An 18,255-nucleotide genomic window follows, 5' to 3' on the forward strand; every position below is an offset into this window, starting at 1 on the left:
CCCTCCCAGATCCCACCAACACCCCCTACAGACACCACCTGCTGCCCGATCTCCTGGTCCATCCCACAAACCCCAGTAGTACTTCAGTCCCCGCCATCAAATGCTGTGTGGCCACCAATCACTCCAGCAGACTATGCTTCACCCCTATCTCCCTGATCCCCCCCATGGATTCTGTTTGCCCCCCAGCTTCCCTGTGTATCCTCCCATCCTGACTTACTTTAAATCAGGTGGCCATTTTTAACTTGATCTAACCTCTCCCTAACCTCAGTTGCCTATACCTAGCTTTTATCTGACACAATAAAACTAAACTGAAGAAACAATGCATCAAAATTCTTTAGCAATATCTGTATCATATTGACTGCAGAAAAACCCTCCTTAAATCCTTTTATACAAATTGTTCCATGTGTCCTCATACCTGTTTGGATTACAAAAAAGGTCCAGTATTATAATAGCATTGTAGATCCTGCTGCACAGTTGTTAGCTCTGAGCTCGAGAGATTTGAAAAAAAAAAAAAAAAGACCCCAAGAAGTCAGTCCTGTTGTGCTCTCAGTTTGCTTTATCTGAATTTGTTTCAAGATTCACACTCCCATGGCATTTGAGGAGCAGGGCAGTCTAGTGGGAAAGATTCTGGAGCAAATGTGAAGAGATTTGTGTTCTATTTCCTGCTTTGTCTTGGATAAACTTACTCCACCTCTTTCTGTTGCTATTTCCATACTCATCTTTTGTCTGTCTTGCTTTACTTATAAGTTAAGCTTTTTAGGTCATGGACTATCTCTTACTCTTGTTGGCACTGAATTTATGACCCAGATACATTATTCTGGGCGGACCCAAACTCTCGGACCAACCATGGCTTCTTCAATTCAAGAAGTTAATTTTATTGATACACAATCATAGCTGATAAGAATAATGCAGGGAAGGCAAACAAAATAACCCTCCTGATCCTATATCTACACATCCTAGGATTCACAGTGGGAAGGTACATCTTGCCAGTATGTGAGCTTCATTCTGTGGTTCTTTCTTGAATGTCAGCTGGAGATCAAGGGCTGAGGCCAATCCTCCCTATTAGTGTGGGTGAGAGAGATTGGTGGTGAGCCATCTGTCCATGGTGGCTTTGGGTTCCCCGCTCAGGGACCTTTTGTTGTTCTGAAATCCCTCCTTTGTATTCTTTTCCTCTTCTGATAACTCTTCATATCTTGGTAGCATTGATTGGTTTTCCTGTGGTCATCATACTGTCCGTGTTTTGTCATGTCAGCAAATTCCTTTGTTCTAGCAAACCCATCACATCATGACATCTTAATTTGGTCATTGAACAATGTCTTTATTTGGGCATGCCCTGGCCTCCTAATTTGGTCTGTTCACCAAAACTGGAAATCCCAAGGGCACTGTAGGTGGTCACTGTAACCTATCCACCTTATCTCATGTTACAGATTATCAGGAAACAGTGTGGTACAAGTCCTCAATTTCCCAGCCTGTTAATCCCTGCTTGTCCATTGGCCTCAGACAGCCTGTCTTCCTTGAAGGAAACTTCATTATAACAGATTTTTTAAAACCAGTTAACCTTTGCCACCCCCCCGGACCATTGTTCTAATGCATATCTACTTTCCTTACAAGCCAATGCCTAAAAGAAAATCGCTAAATATTATTTTCTCTCCATTAAGTATGTGTTAGTACTTTGGGACAAATCAAAATTGGTTTCTGGAGACACCCATGGTAACACAATTAATAAATAGTAGTAAAAGGAATTGGAGTGGTCTGAGAGGCTCTTGGATTTTATGACCTTACTCTTTAGTAGAGCCTTCTAACTCTTTCTGAGTGACAATGGACAAACACTAGTTTTCACAGCAACATTTTTTGTCAAAAGCACATAGTATGATAACGTTGTATTAAAGGCCTGAGAGTATCAAGCAGAGAAGTAGCCTAGTGCTAGGATTAGACAGATAAATCTCTCTACAATCATGTCACCATTAAAATATAAAAATTAGGAATCTCTCTGCAGGCAGCAGTAAATATCTTTGAAGCCTATTACTGCATATAGTGCCAGCTTTGAGAATATTTTCAAACCTGTGACATCCTATGTTTGTCCCTCAGTTTTCAGAAAAGTGAACAGAATTGTTATGAGACAGTTGTGAATGTATTTTATAGTCTCTTAACTTTCCTTTATTAATTAACTAGTGTGGTAACTAACAGATTCTTTGGAGAGCTGTTCTAGGGAAACTGGTTCAATGAAAGGAAGTTTTGTTCATTTAAGTGGAAGTAAAGTGGACCTTTTCCCTCTACTTTATTTCCATGCTGTTTCACCTTACAGAAATTCTTGTTAGGGGGCATAGCTTACTTACAGATAAATTCTGTTTTGCTTTTTGCCCCTAAAGGGCACATGCTCAGCCATATAACTACAGTCTTCGGTACTCATGATGTCATTGGGATAACGGAGACCTGGTGGGACTCCACCCATGACTGGACCATGGGTATAGAGGGCTATACCCTATACAGGAGGGATCGTGTTGACAAAAGGGGCAGGGGTGTAGCTCTCTATGTGAAGGAAAGCTACATGTCCCTGCAAGCTGATGTTGGCGACCGGCATGGACAGCTAGAGACCCTCTGGGTAAAAATTCGTGGGGAATTCGGCACAGGGGACACAACGGTGGGAGTCTACTACAGACCTCCCACTCAAAGTCCCGAGCTTGACCAGGAGGTCACCTGGGAACTGACTGAGGCCACTTGCTCCAGGACCTTGGTTGTCATGGGTGATTTCAATTACCCGGACATCTCATGGGAAGATCACTCAGCTAAATCTGAGTGGGCGCAAAGCTTTCTCTCATGCGTGGATGACCTCTACCTGACTCAAGAAGTCTATGGGCCAACGAGAGGCAAAGCGCTGCTTGACCTGGTACTGGCTACAGGGGACGACCTAATCGGCGACCTAGTGATTGATGGGAAGTTGGGTGAACAGCGACCACAAGCTGATCACCTTCACCATCCACCGTAAAGCTGGCAAGTCAGTCAGCAACGCAGAAGTCCTTGACTTCACGAAAGCCAACTTTGACAAGCTCAAGAGGCTAGTTGGTCAGGCCCTCAGGGACCATGACCCCAGGGAGATGGGAGTTCAAGAAGAGTGGTTGCTTCTCAAGGAAGTGATCCTCAGTGCACAAGCTAAATCTATTCCAACACGGAGGAAAGGCAGCAAGAAGGCACAGCAGTCCCCCTGGCTCTCCAGAGACCTAGCGGACCTACTGTGGCTAAAAAGGAAAGCCTACAAAGGATGGAGGATGGGATTCACCTCCAAGGAGGGTTACTCCGCGCTGGTCCGGTCCTGCAGAGAGCAAACCAGGAAAGCCAAGGCTGCAACTGAACTCCAACTAGCTTCAGGCATCAAGGACAACAAAAAGTCCTTTTTCAGATATGTGGGGAGCCAGAGGAAAAGCAAGGGCAATGTTGGACCCCTGCTAAACCAGATGGGGCAACTGGCAACTGACGCCCAGGAAAAAGCCAACCTATTAAATAGGTACTTTGCGTCAGTCTTTCATCAGTCACACGGGATGCCCATGCCTGCTATGGGACAGGGAAATCTGGGTGAGGGGGATCCCCTACCCTCCATCAATGCTGACCTCATGAAGGAACACCTTGAGAAGCTGGATACCTTCAAGTCAGCTGGCCCTGACACTCTGCACCCCAGGGTACTCAAGGAGCTGGCGTGAGTGATAGCCCAGCCCCCGGCACGGATCTTTGAAAACTCCTGGCGCTCTGGTGTAGTGCCTGAAGACTGGAAGAAGGCCAATGTGGTGCCAATCTTCAAGAAAGGGAGGAGAGTGGATCCGGCTAACTACAGGCCCATTAGCCTGACTTCTGTCCTGGGGAAGATCTTAGAAAAGTTTATTAAGGAGGCCATCCTTGAGGGACTGGCCCAGGCTAACATCCTAAGGGATAGCCAGCATGGGTTTGTTGCAGGTAGGTCTTGTTTGACCAATCTCATTTCCTTCTATGACCAGGTGACCTATCACCTGGACGAGGGAGAAGAGATTGATGTCATATATCTTGACTTCAAAAAAGCTTTTGATCTGGTATCCCATGATCACCTCTTGGCCAAACTGCCCAGTTGTGGCCTTGGCTCCACCACGATCCGCTGGCTGGGAAATTGGCTTCGTGGTCGGACCCAGAGAGTTGTGATTGATGGCAGTCACTCATCATGGTGCCCTGTGACCAGTGGGGTCCCTCAAGGCTCTGTCCTGGGACCCATCTTCATTAACGATGTGGACATTGGAGTCAGGAGTGGACTGGCCAAGTTCGCCGATGACACCAAACTTTGGGGCAAAGCATCCACACCAGAAGATAGGCGGGTGATCCAGGCTGACCTGGACAAGCTCAGCAAATGGGCAGATGAGAACCTCATGGTGTTTAACACTGAAAAATGCAAGGTTCTCCACCTTTGGGAGGAAAAACCTGCAGCACCCTTATAGGCTCGGCAGTGCTACGTTGGTTAGCACTACAGAAGAAAGAGACTTGGGGGTCATCATTGACCACAAGATGAACATGAGCCTGCAATGCGATGCTGCGGCTAGTAAAGCGACCAAAATGCTGGTGTGCATCCATAGATGCTTCTCGAGCAAATCCCGGGACATCATTCTCCCCTTGTACTCGGCCTTGGTGAGGCCGCAGCTGGAGTACTGCGTCCAGTTTTGGGCTCCACAATTCAAAAAGTACGTGGAGAAGCTTGAGAGAGTGCAGAGGAGAGCCACGCGCATGATCAGAGGTCAGGAAAACAGATCTTATGTTGACAGGCTGAGAGCCATGGGACTCTTTAGCCTGGAAAAGCGCAGGCTCAGGGGTGATCTGATGGCCACCTATAAGTTTATCAGGGGTGACCACCAGGATCTGGGGGAACGTTTGTTCACCAGAGCGCCCCAAGGGATGACGAGGTTGAACGGTCACAAACTCCTGCAAGACCGTTTCAGGCTGGACATAAGGAAGAATTTCTTTACTGTCCGAGCCCCCGAGGTCTGGAACAGTCTGCCAGCGGAGGTGGTTCAAGCACCTACATTGAACACCTTCAAGAGTAAATTGGATGCTTATCTTGCTGGGATCCTATGACCCCAGCTGACTTCCTGCCCTTTGGACAGGGGGCTGGACTCGATGATCTCCCGAGGTCCCTTCCAGCCCTAATGTCTAGGAAATCTAGGAAATCTATGAAATCATTCACAATTTAGGATTCTGTTTTTCCCAAGTTCCTCTTCAGCCTTCCTCTTAAAGCCAGCTCACTGCATTCTGCATTTAATATTAGTTGAATAGACTACATTGAGAAAGTTTCTGCCCCAAGAGAAACAGGGCCTTAGATTAGAAGCCAAGGCCCCAAGGGAAATATTCATCTCTGAGTCACACAGCCTTGGCTTTGTACGCTTTCTCCTCACCCCACCTATCTCTGTCTCTTGGTTGCCCCAGTGGCCTTGGCTGGACAAAATAAGATGCAACTTTCATGTTGCTTATAGTGGGATTATTTGGAAAAAAGACAAAGAGTTTGCACCTTTAATTACCAAACAAAGAGAATATGCATATAGTTTATGCTTTTTGTGTTTAAACCAGTTTGCTGGGAAGTAGATTCTAACTCTGAGTGAGGGGGCACCTAAAACCCACACACCTCCTATTTCCTGGGCAAGCACCCTAACCACTAGGATAGGAGGGATATTCTCTTCGATCACCTAATACCTATTTGCAGTTTTTCTTCAGCTAAAATTTCAGGTCCTACCTAGTCTTACACACATACCTGGGTAATTCTGTTTCACCATGTAACCAGCCAGAATCTGGCCCTATTAAGCATACGTACTGGATTTGAGACTTACATGTACACACCTGAATCTCAAACTGTGTGTAGGTACTTAAAAAAAAAAACTAGTTACATGATTACAGGTTTGCCATTTAGATGCATAATATAAAACAAAATGTGACCCTAAAGCTAAACACAGGCATTCAAAAAGCCCAAGGTGGACTTGATCTATTATGTGGTTTTCTGTAAGCAATGTAATTTACACTGGTAGTGAATAGAACAGGCTTCATCCAGATGTGCAGGCATGTGTGGTTCGTGGTGCCACAAACCCCTTTGGGGTGCTACAAACTGCACATGTGGAATGTTAAAACAAAATATGCTACTGGTATTTCCCTGTAGCCAGAAAAAGCACTGTGCAAAAAAGAACTAATGGATGGTTGGTCCTCCAGTGAGACACTCTGGATGCTAGCCAGAGTGTCTCTAGTGCTCCATTTGTGAGCCTGCTGTTCCAGCATGCCAGGAGCCCAGAGGAGCTGGGCAAAAACAATTAGCTCAAAGCAGTACAATATATCCCTCAATAAAGTGCATATGCAGGGGCATTCACTGAGGCACAAAGTAGTGGCACAAATTTGTGCATTTATGCCACTGCAAATGCAACCCCCCCAACACACATGTCTGGGTATGGCCATTTTTACCTCCTGGTTGGGGGCTGGGAGAAAAGCAAATTTTAGACCAGGTTCCACCATTTTTCAACTAGTCTGTGCATACTAAACTTTTGTTGTGTTATGGGTATAAACCAGTTTCGGATCACTTATATTGATAAAGGTCTGATGTCTCTATCTGGCCTTAGTGTTTAGAATCTCACATATGGACACTCTGAGGGTGAGACTAGAAAGGTGTCATGACTGTTGTCTTAAGCAAAGAAATTACAAAGCAGAAGCATTTTTAAAATTTGCGCACACACATTTCAGCAAGGATAGGGTAGCTGTTAGGGGTGTATGAAGTGGTCAGTATTCATTTTGGGTTCAGATTTAGCTCAGTTCAGGGGACAGTGATTCAATTCACTGATTCAGATCACTGTCCTGATTCAATTCAATTGAATCTGAATCTGAAGATTTGATTTGGATTCGGAGAATCAGCGATTCGGCCATAGACACAGCTTTATGTTTTTTCTATGTACCTTGAGGTACCAGGTGTGGGTTGAGTACGCTGTCATGGTGGGTTGGATGCATGGGGGGATTCCCCACACACTCAGCGGCGGACCTGGAAATAGACTGGAAGTACTTCTGGTCCACTTATGGATCCACCACTGAGTGCATGGGGGACTACCCCCCTGTGCTCCCGTGGGACTCTCCATCCACCTCACCGTCTCAGCATTCATGAGCTGCACCTATTACCCTGAGGTATGTAGAAAAAACATATAAAGCTGTGCCTAAGGCTGAATCATCAAATCTCTCTGAATCAAATTGAAGGCTTCCAATTTGATTTGGAGAGATTAATGGGTCTCCTGATTTGATTCAGATTTGGAGATTCGGCCACCAAATCAGACCAAATCCCCTCCAAATTGAATCAGTGACTGAAGCTTCACGCAACCGCAGTAGCTGTGTAATCTCTGGCAGTCCTTGTTTCATTGAGAATCTCTATTACACATGCTAATAGCATTACATAAGACAGGAAAAGCAAAACTTCAGTCTAGCACACAGAAATGGCAGATTTCCTTCATTGGTTTTGGAGAAGCTCCATATTTTCCTTTCAGTTGTTTCCAAGAACAGAAAGTTATTTGTTCATTTATGTAAAGTACTTTATATTTCTTGTTTGATCTGAGTTTAGCTTTGACACTGTCTCTATCTGTGCTTCCTGCGTTTCTGGTTTAGTATCTTATGCTCTTGTCCCCTGTCATCAAGAAGATAATGTAGTGGCTCTTGCATTATTCATATTTACATTTACCACCATAAGAGATTTGATAGCTAAATTAAGTTTATGGAGTAATTCCAAAGGTGAAGTAATCCATCATTTGAATTTGTTGTTTGCTTATTTCTTATTAAGTATATAATGGCTATGGTACTGTTTCTGTTTGCAGTTCTATGTCAGTTTGCTTTTTCTGGGTACTTGCCTATAGGTGTTGTGCATATCATAGAATTTCACAATTATCTCACTCTGACCAGAATTTGGATGCAACACTGCCTGGTTTTCATTTGAAGGTATTATTGGAGAATTGTAGTTCTTCCCTCTGTGAGCCTACCAATCATATACAGTGACCAAAAAAACCAACACCCCACACAGGTATTTAGTCTCCTCTTAATTATATGGCTTTTCTAGTTCAAGTAGAGGAACAGAACAGATCTGATTTACATTCCTCTAAGAAACTCCAGAGCTCTAGGGATGCAGTTTAGTTTTTATTTTCCTTCCAGAGGGAAGGTTCCACCATCAATTCACCCCTTTCAAAGAAACTTTCTTTTCTCAAAACCCCACTCCTTACAGGGCATCCATCCATCCAGTTTTTCCACGGACAGTCCTGGATTTTGGAGGCCAGTCTTTGGCACAGGGCACATATTAAAATGAGTGTTCTGGGCACAGGGCACAGTCTGGTGGGGAAGGGAAGTAGTGTGGTTCCCCAGGAAGGCAGCCAGATAGGCTGCCTATTGCAGCATGCTGCTCCACCTCTGCCTCTCCCTGCAGTGTGCTGCTGAAAGGAGGGAGGGAGGAAGAGAGGGGTGAGGGGGGGATGAGGGATGGGTGGGCAGTATCCAAGATCTCCCTTATTTCCAACACAGACAGATGGTCACATCTATCTATCTATCTATCTTATCTATCTATCTATCTATCTCATACTATATTCAGGGCATGGAGGTACAGTTTTATTGGGCCCCCAAGTTCATGGGGGGGTACAAAATGGGAGTTAGGCTTATCTTACTAGCATGTACCAGGCCTCAACTTCTCTTATGGGCCCTGCCCATATTGCTCATTTGAATATTATTTTTTCAATTACAGGCCTAGATGAAGTTCTACTTTTGCCTTGCACAGTTTTCCCACTTGGCCTGCCAGGAATTAAAGTGGAGACACATATTTTTTCATGCACACACGCATGTGCATGCACCTGTGTGTGTGTGTGTGTGTGTGTGTGTGTGTGTGTGTACATGCACACGTTTTAAGTTAATGATTGATACAACACATTTAATAAATGCCATAAATTTGCTGATTGTCTCATGTAGGCAAATCCAATAGGAGCAACTTAACAATGCTTGCTCCATTGCTAACAGTTAGAACCATTCAGCATTGCATTTTGGGAGGGTCTGCTCTGCTTGGGAATGCCACATTTCATTTCAAGACTCTTATACGTACAACCCATTTTGAGGTACAGATCATATTTACATCCAAGCACTCTAACTTCAGGCACAAAATATTATTTATTAAACATAAGGTGTGCATGTAAGTTTATTGAGAGGCTATTTTCTATGATGTGAAGTCCAGTGTATGTGCTCTTGTATGACTATATTGTGGTGGAACCTACCAAACTTTATAAATAGCTCCAGGGCAGTTTCCTCCCAACTACATGAAGATCAGGGCTGTCCCCATTCTCTTTGTGGCTGGGTGGGAGCCCTGCAGAGATCAGGGGTTAGCCAGGCAATGGTTGTTGCCCCTGCTACCTGAGCTGACAAGGAGTAAATTGCTTCCAGTCAGGATCTACATGTGCACTTTGTCACATTAGTTCTTTTATTGTTTTTCTAGTACTTATGTGTATTGGCATTAGCAAGTAGTGATTGGATTAATTTAGTGTGCAGTATTTGGTGCGCATGTATAAATGGGCAGGCAAGATTCTTTGAGTAGATGTGGTATCCTTTATTAGACCAACTGAGTAGTTGAAAAAAAGGTCTTGGCAAGCTTTCAGATGCAATCAGTACATCCTCTCACACTTTGAGCTTATCTCATTCCTGTTTTCTTGATCTCCAACTATATCCTTTTTCACTGACAGCCTCTTTTTTACCTTGTATTCTATCACTGTAATGTCTCCCTTTAGCCTTTTCAGCCCCTGCTTTCTTCCCCCTTCCCTCTTTGCTTTACCTCTCTGGTTTACCTTTTGTCTTTCTAATTTCTACCTATTTACATTCTCGCTGACATCCTACCACACTTTTAGCTGCTCTCATTCCTTGGAGTCTCAGCAGAGACTCCCTATGCCTGAAAAAAGGCGACTGAACCCAAAAGCTTGCCAAGAACTTTTTTCTAACTACTCAGTTTGGTCTAATAAAAAAAGATGACATCTACTCAAAGAACCTTGCCTGCCTATGTCCTTAGGGCCTTTGACCAACATAGCTACAACCAAAAACCTGTATACATGGGGATGCTTTACTGTGCATTACATTAGTCTAATGTGCAATAAAGTGTCTCATGTAGATACACCCAGCATGTCTTAGATACAGAGGTTGCAGGGTCACATTCATGGTTTATTATAAAATTATTAGAATAATTATGGGAAGTAAAGAAAAAGAGCAGTTCTCCTTTGTTTATAACTTTGAAAGAATACTAAGATAATACAAATGCAAGACCTTCATCCTTCCTTCTGGTGTACTTTAATAACTGGAAATTATTAGGATATGCCTCCCTAATGACTAAAATTGATACTTTATGTCTAATATTTTTACTTGTTTTTTTCAGACTATAAAGTAAATATTCCTTTAACAGATTCCTCAAAAAGAAACTAAGATGCAAAGAGAAAAACCCAGAAACCTATGTTAAAATACAGGATCAAATTGAAACAGAGGAGTTCGGGAAAAGTTAAGTGAAGGGGTTATTATTCCTGATAATAAATAAAACCTGGATCCTGCAAAGGTGTTCAGGTGGCTAGATGAGCAGTAGAACTGAAACAGCCATCAAGTATGGCGTTTCATGCCCTTGAACCAAGAGGCTGTAGTAAAGTTAAACCAGCTTGTTCAGCAGCTCTGCAGAATAGCTATTTATAGCAGCACTGTTGAAGTAGCAGGAATATTAATCCAGGGCTTCTTTTAGTGTGCCCTTTCTGCAAAAACACAGTTTGCTCAGGGAGAAATGCTGATCTGCATAGCTCAGACTTTCACAATAAGATGTTCCTTCTAGGTTTGTGTGGTGATTATGCTATTTGGAATAAAGGAAAAGAAGCTGCGCCTTCAAAACAAAGTTCTAGACAAAAAGAACTTGCACACAGAGTATTTTATGTTAAGAATGAAAATACAGGAGCTTGGTTTACTAATATGCCTTGGATTATGGTTCTATTTGCTTACTGGCCAGTTCACTCCTTGCTACCCATGTGCGAGTTTTCTTTCACATGGAAAAAAAGCCTTTATCTCACTGCTGGATACTGCTTCTGCATTAGTCTTATAACCGTCTTCATAAACGTTCTGCTATCTACCACTTTTTCATAATTCTTTCCAACTCATTTATCTTGGTGGTTCCACACTGTGGCAGATTTTTGGGTAGAAGGCAAGGCAAGTCTGACTTATTATAATGCAACTAGAAGTGCTTCTCATTGACCCCCCCATGGGGGCATTTGCTGACCTTCTGATATTGGCTCAGAATCACCCACAATAAACAGCTCCTCCAAAGTTAGTGAGAACCATAAGACTGCATTGTAATTGGTCTTGCTAGTAGAACAAGCAGGAAGTGCTGGATTTTTAAAATGTGAATGTTTTTATTTTTAAAAAAAATGAAAAACCTTAATGGAACCCCCACATTTGATCGTCTTTAGTTCAGGATTTTTTGTCTAAATGATCTGATCATTCAAGGGTCACCCCCCCCCTTTTTTTTAGGGTTATCTTTGTTTAGGGTTAAGTAGAAACCTGAAAAAATGTGTTGAATTTCTCATGGTAATTTCCACCCTAAGGAAAACAAAAATCTTTTCAGTGAAATCGCTGCAAAACATTGAAAACAGAACAATTCAAGGAGTTTACTGACTGTTTTTTCTATCACAATGCATAGGAATTAAGTTTTGCAGAAATACTTAATGTTGGGTGGAATACAATTCATTCTAGGAGGCAAAGGGCACAGCTATACATTCATTAACGCATCTTTGCTACTGCGCATTAAGTTTAGTATCTTTTAATTTGAGGTACTAGATAAAGGTGCAGTAGTGCAGTGGCAAAGGCAAATATTTCTTTTGTGATACTTAATGTGAAGTAGACTAATTCCACTGCTCATTAGTGCATTAGTATACTTTTTGTTGTGACATGCATTAAGTCCACTGTGCATTAAGTCATCTCATGTAGACGTGCCTCCTGCTGTTATTTTTAAGAAGTGATAAATAGCTGAACAAGGTTATCTACTCACAGTGCAACAAATAGTTTATTGGTCATACAAAAGCCCCAAAATATACTACCCATCCTTAAATGTCAACTTCTGACATCTTATCTATTAGTTTTTCACATTTATATAGATCTCTCCCTCGCATCTGTTCTGCCGTAAATTACTTCTTTGACTGAATAATTTTCTTACATGTAGCTGCTGCCTACAGGTTAAACCTTATAAAGATATAAGGCATTACACTTTTCACTCTTCCTAGTGTTGGCAGGTTCCAGCTCTAATATCTGATAAAATGGTTTTCAGGTGACTTATATGTGGAAATTAGTAAGGGAAATAAGTTAAAGTCATAGTAAGGATGGGAACTAAATGTGTTCCATTCAAAAGAAGAAAAGTATTACTGTGAAATAATTTTCTTTTTGCAGAAAAACCCTGAACTTTGAGGCAAGAATCAGTTTACTGACAATGGAGAAAGGGTAAGGATGCCTCTCTGAATCACTTAATGTGCACATAAATAAATAAATAAAAGCCTATCCCCTGCCATTATAAAACTGGTGAAGAAAATGGATGAAGATAAAAGGATGATTTATCTTTTTGTTACCAAAGCATGCTTGTCTATTCCATTTCAATAGGCTTTCTCCCAAATCATTGTGCTATCTGCGTACCTCTCTGTAAATTGCTTGGGTTTTACAACAAGCTTTTGCATAGTGCACAGTGGCAGTTTTTTTCAGTTCTGTTAATCTTTACATCCATTTCTAGTTATTTTCCAAAATAGCATAAAATTATTAGCTTTGGTTTAAAAGTAAATGAAACTTTAATAGAATATCAGTAACTCCAGCAAATCAGACCAAATTACATATTCATGGTGTTTGATTTACCTTGATTGTTCCTATTGTCATTCAGTTTCTGTGAAGTATCTTATGAGTAAATAGTGTTTTCTGACTCAAAATCAGAAATAATGAACTAATTTTCACTTTTTAAATTTTTACATCCACTGGAATATTCTATTTAATTGGGGATAGGGGGAGGACTTAGTGTTTGAGGCAGTGCAAATTGCTTTACATTTTTCATACCTTTGTTAGTAAAAGCTGTGTGAACCCAACTGAAATTCTGATTGTCTGTGGACTGCAGTGTTCCACATAGAGTCCCTATGCAACTGTTCTTTTACATTTAAAAATACAGATTAAAATAATTGTCTAAGCCAGTAGTTTTTTTTCTTTGTTCACTAATTTTTGTTTTATGTAGAAATGTTGCATTTTGAATATGCCAGTCTAAGTAGTTGGGAGGGAAGGAATCTTTGAGCTCCTGTAGACGTGCAGGGAGCCAGCTCTGATGTGCTGGAAATCCACAATTAATTGAGTCTGCTGGAGCATGGAAATAAACGTGGTTCAGCAGACTCTAGTGTCACATGTGCTGAAAAGTGGTGGTGGGGTGCTTAGACCTAAAGCTCATTCAATGAGTTTTAGGTCAAAGAACCCCACTGCCATTTTTCAGTGTGCGGGATGCTGATATACATGATGTTCGGGTGTTTTTAAGTAGCAATGAGGCTGCAGGAGCTACTCTTCCCTGATGGGGCCTCTCCATGTTAGGTGAAACATGGGACAAGAAGAAGGCAGGGTAGAAATATATTATGTAGCATAACTAAACCAGAGATGCATAAGCTTCTATGAGTCTGAGCACACTTCATCAGATGCTACAAAAGGACGTGTACAGAGCAATGCATTATTCTCTAACCCTCCTCCATTTTTCTACATGGAAGAAGTCCTTGCACATCTGACTTCTGTGTTCCAAGAATCATTAAAGTAAGGGAGAGCTGCTTTTTGGCTCAGTCTACTATATCCTGATCATGAATTGTCTTGTTCTTTGGATCACTTATCCTGGCAGGGGACCCTTAATTTGCTCCTGTCAGGCATTACTCTTAGGCAGGCCTCATGTTTTTTAAAAAAATAGAGAGGCAAACAAACATGCAAACCAGAGGTAACCCATTCATTAATTTTAACTTATAAATATAGGGTGTTCATATGCATGCTGACAACTAAAACTAGGTTATAGGTAGGTTTATAAAAATATAGTTCCTGGAGTCATTTATTATTAGGGATGTTCTGAAATCATGATTTCATTATTTTTGTGAAAAATGTGAAATCAGGTATTTTCCATGAAAATCAGAGAAATCTGCAAAGAAAAGGATTCCAGCAAAAAAGCAGGGAAAAGTGGGGTTATGTAAAAATAAAAGGTTTTACTCCCCACACCCCTCCTGGGTAGCCCCTGCCCCTGGCTGTTGATTGGGTGAGAGGGCTGCCTTTATGCAAGCTCTCAGCCCTGCAAGCCAGGGAGACAGGGACAGGCCCAGCCTTGCTTTTTTATTTGGCATCCACAGCCACCTGGCCTGGCTGAGCCCATCCCAAGGTAAGAGGTGGGGAGCAGCCATGATCTGCCTGGAAAATTGGATCCTGGGGCTGTGGCAAGCCCATGAAATTTTCCCGTGAACGCTGCTATTTGAATACATTCCCATGTATAATAAGCATTTAGTCTTAAGGAAATAACCAAGTTTTTGCAGGTTAAAATGTCATTTTAGGAATACTATGTTCTGACCAGTTGTGATGCTTAAGAAGGCTCAAAACTATTCTTTATGAGAAGGAAATACTGAAAATGGCCCTAAGACTCTGAAATGAATGTGTCACATAGTCTATGATTAGGCTATACTTTCAGATATGTAAACAAAACATATTTGTTCAATGTATTTTAGAATCAATTTTATTTGTCAAAGACATGGTTAAATGAGACAGCATGAGTCAAACTAAGACTCTTTAAGATAAAAAGTACAGTGACATATCACTCGGTGGCCTATTACTATCCCATTTTTGCACGTTATTTATGAGCAACCCTGGTATTCTGGCAGATGTGAGGGGGGTTTTTTTCTTTTTTTTTTAATAGGTTGGCTGCACACTCTCTCATGGCCTACTTTTGTGAAAAGAAAAGTAGGGTTGGCTGGAAAAAAAAATTCTGTGCAAAATGTCAAGATTTTAGTATTTGCTTTTGTTCCTTATGAGGGTCTAATTTACACTCTTTGATATATATCTATATCCACACACACACACACACACCTTTTACACTATGTAAATGTAAATGTAAAAACAAAGTTCTTCACTCCATAATAGCTAGTATTAAAGTAGTTAGTGGTACTCCAATTTCCTGTGTCAGTTTAATTATCTATAAATGGGTGTTTGTCTGGTGTTTTCTGGGCTGCTGCAGCATGCAGTATGTATGTTTCCTTGGAGACCTTGGTGTTACACATAGAATGACCACAAACTCAGTGGTGAAGACTTGGCCAGGTTTATGAGCTAAAAAGCACCAACTCACTAATAGTCCTATCAAAAAATGTTATGTTAGTCCCAGGTGCTGGAGGTAAGACAGGAAAATGCTGGGTAAATTAGAGGGGATTGGTGGGTCCAAAGGGGACTGATGAGTCTAGGTAGGACTGGTAGATCTGCAGGTGGTGTAATCAGGGATGGGGGTGGGGGGGTGGGAAGGAGTTAAAACAGCACATCCTGGGGCTGTGGTGAGTGGCTGGCCTTTCCCAGCTGTATGAATGTGTGCAAAATCCACTAGTCCAGGTTACCCCTTCCGAGATTGGTGCTGTGGTAAACTAATTTTAGATTGGGCATGTCATTTTAGGGTGACCTAAACTCTCTGAATACATGCATGGTGGGGCATTTAGATTACCTAACCTTGGTGCAAAATTCAAAGATTTCAGTCCTTATATATGGATCAAAGAATTCTGTTTACTTCAGAGATTTACATAACAAACATCAACATCTCTTACCAAATTAGCCCAATCTCCATAATTTTTGTTGTTCTTACATATGTATGCTCTGGGCACCAATCTTAATGTGATCAATTAGCCTTATTAGTCAACTTTGTCAGAGATTTGTAAAACTTAACTTCAAAGATAACCTGTAATCAGATGGAAGGCAGGGTAGAAGTGTACCTTATAGGCTGTATATGGGTCAGGTCTGTGGTAGGTTGGTCATTGCATGACTCCTTCATTTTCTTAGGGTGAAGAGAGATGTTAGCACCCCACTGTAACTCTGGCAACTCCCCACTGCTGAATGGCCAGAACTGAGGGGGAAAGGAGAGGGATTGGAGCCCCCTTGCATCATGGACCTGACCCATATCTCCCCAGTACTCCAGCCAGGAGAGCTGGGGCATGAAGTGGAGGGGCCCCAGTCCCCACTCCTACCCCTTCCCCCTTAAGTCTGCCGATTCAAACCAGCCAGGAGCTCCATGCTGGTTCCCCCCCCTCCCCGACAGCCCTTGGGGTCAGAGGTAGCCAGCTCAGCTGAGCTCCTTCTGACTGATCAGGCAAAATATTAACCCTGGAGGTAACTCAGATTCCTTAAGGTGCTCTCCTTTTAAGCACCTTAAAGGTAATACCTGATTTAACCAGGGTTAATTTTTCACATGGCCACGCATCTTAAAAGCATTCTGCAGCTGTGCACATGTGTTAAGTCTTGGCTGTGGAGCACTTTCAGGGGCCAGATCACTCTAAAAATATCATTTCTGTCTGCACTCTTAGTCTTAGATCGCATAAAAAGAGGCTGGAGATATTTATATAGCTGTACCATACTAGATGCTGAAAGACATGCAGTTGCCTAGTCTAACTCATGGTACTTCACAGAAATGCCATGAGTTAGACTGAATCTCCCAATCCAACAGATGTTCCCTGTTTAATCAGGAGGGTGGAGGATCAAGCTCCACTTTAGAGTGTCTTCAGCCTCTTCCCCTTGTCCTGCCCCACCTTTTCCAGCTCTGGTGCTGTCTCAGGATGGGAAGAGGAGAAGGCAGGGGTGGGAGGTCTGTTTTGGGGTTTGCTCAGCCTGCACTGAAGTATGGAGGTAGGTGTATTGGAGCCCCCAATCTACCTGCCCAGCCTCCAGCCAGGCTGGAAAAACCAGATGGAACTTCTTCCCCTCCTCTCATCCTCATGACAGCACCAGGGACAGGGTTGGGCTTCTTCAGAAGTTAAAGGCACTCTGCTTTGGAGTGCTTTTATCTGAACCCTCATGTAATGAGCACTCATTTGTTGCACAATCAGGTACAATTTAAAGCACTCTACAGCCATGCACTTCTGTTAGTGCAGGACTGTAGAGCACTTCCAGTGGCTGATCTTACAACAAAGCATCACTTCCATCAGTGGCCACGGAGTTGTTTATTGGGACAGAAATAAGACTATCTTCCCTGCTCTCTGTCTGACTTCAGACTGACATTTTCTGTTTAGAGATATCTCTAAGGCTTACACCTTTCAGTGTAAGGTTCTGGTGGGTGCCAGGTCAACCTTTGGTCAGACCTGCTTTGGTCAGTGTTCTCACATAGCCTTTACTTGGGTTGTAAATGTTTATATTAATCAGTACTTCAGCTAGGCCTACCATTAGAGCAGATTAGGCTGTAGCATGTGGCTAGCCCCACTATTCCAGGGTGGGATATTGAAGCTGTTCCATTTTGTATATAAATAATGAAGTATTCATTGGATGAGGAAAAAACTTACTTGTAATGCACTGTCATTTTCCAGTGAAGTGTTTTTGCTGGAAAATTCCCAACCAGCTCTAGTAACGATAGGTAGAAGGCTTTTTATTGCTATCTTGTAAAGCAAAAAATCTTAACTAAAAATCATTGAAAATGTTAAATACTCCTGTATTTTTTTAGTATCAGTTAGCTTCCAGATTTAACGTAGATAGGAAGTAGAAAATGCCTGCTCGTTATGAAATGCTTCGGCCTTCTTTGGTAACAGGTCTACAATCATCCTCAATTGTTCATCCTTTTCAATATAGATATCATTTCAGGCAGTTAAGAAAAAATGCTTTTCAAGACAACTTTATCTGATTCAGAATATTTACAGTATTGGAAATAAGAAAAAGAAATATTTTAAATGCATAATTAGATGATAGATAGTTATATCAGAAAGGAATTGGGTGTTTAACTATCTAATTAGCATGACCCAATTATTGTTCAATTATTCACCATCTTGCAGGGAGTTATGAAACATTTAAGTTTTTGAATTAGCTATGAAGAGTTCTCCAAGGTTGTCTGAAATAGAAATACATTGAGGATTAGAAGGATAAAATTCATTAAAATATCAGATTTAAGATCTAGATATTTGGGACAAATTCTGTTCTTTCATAACAAGAAAGTTTCTTACTATGTAGGCAAGCATGATTTGACTTACCGCATAGGCC

Source organism: Crocodylus siamensis, chromosome 3 (genome assembly GCF_052110815.1).
Source record: "Crocodylus siamensis isolate JL-2025a chromosome 3, ASM5211081v1, whole genome shotgun sequence".
Taxonomy (NCBI): domain Eukaryota; kingdom Metazoa; phylum Chordata; order Crocodylia; family Crocodylidae; genus Crocodylus; species Crocodylus siamensis.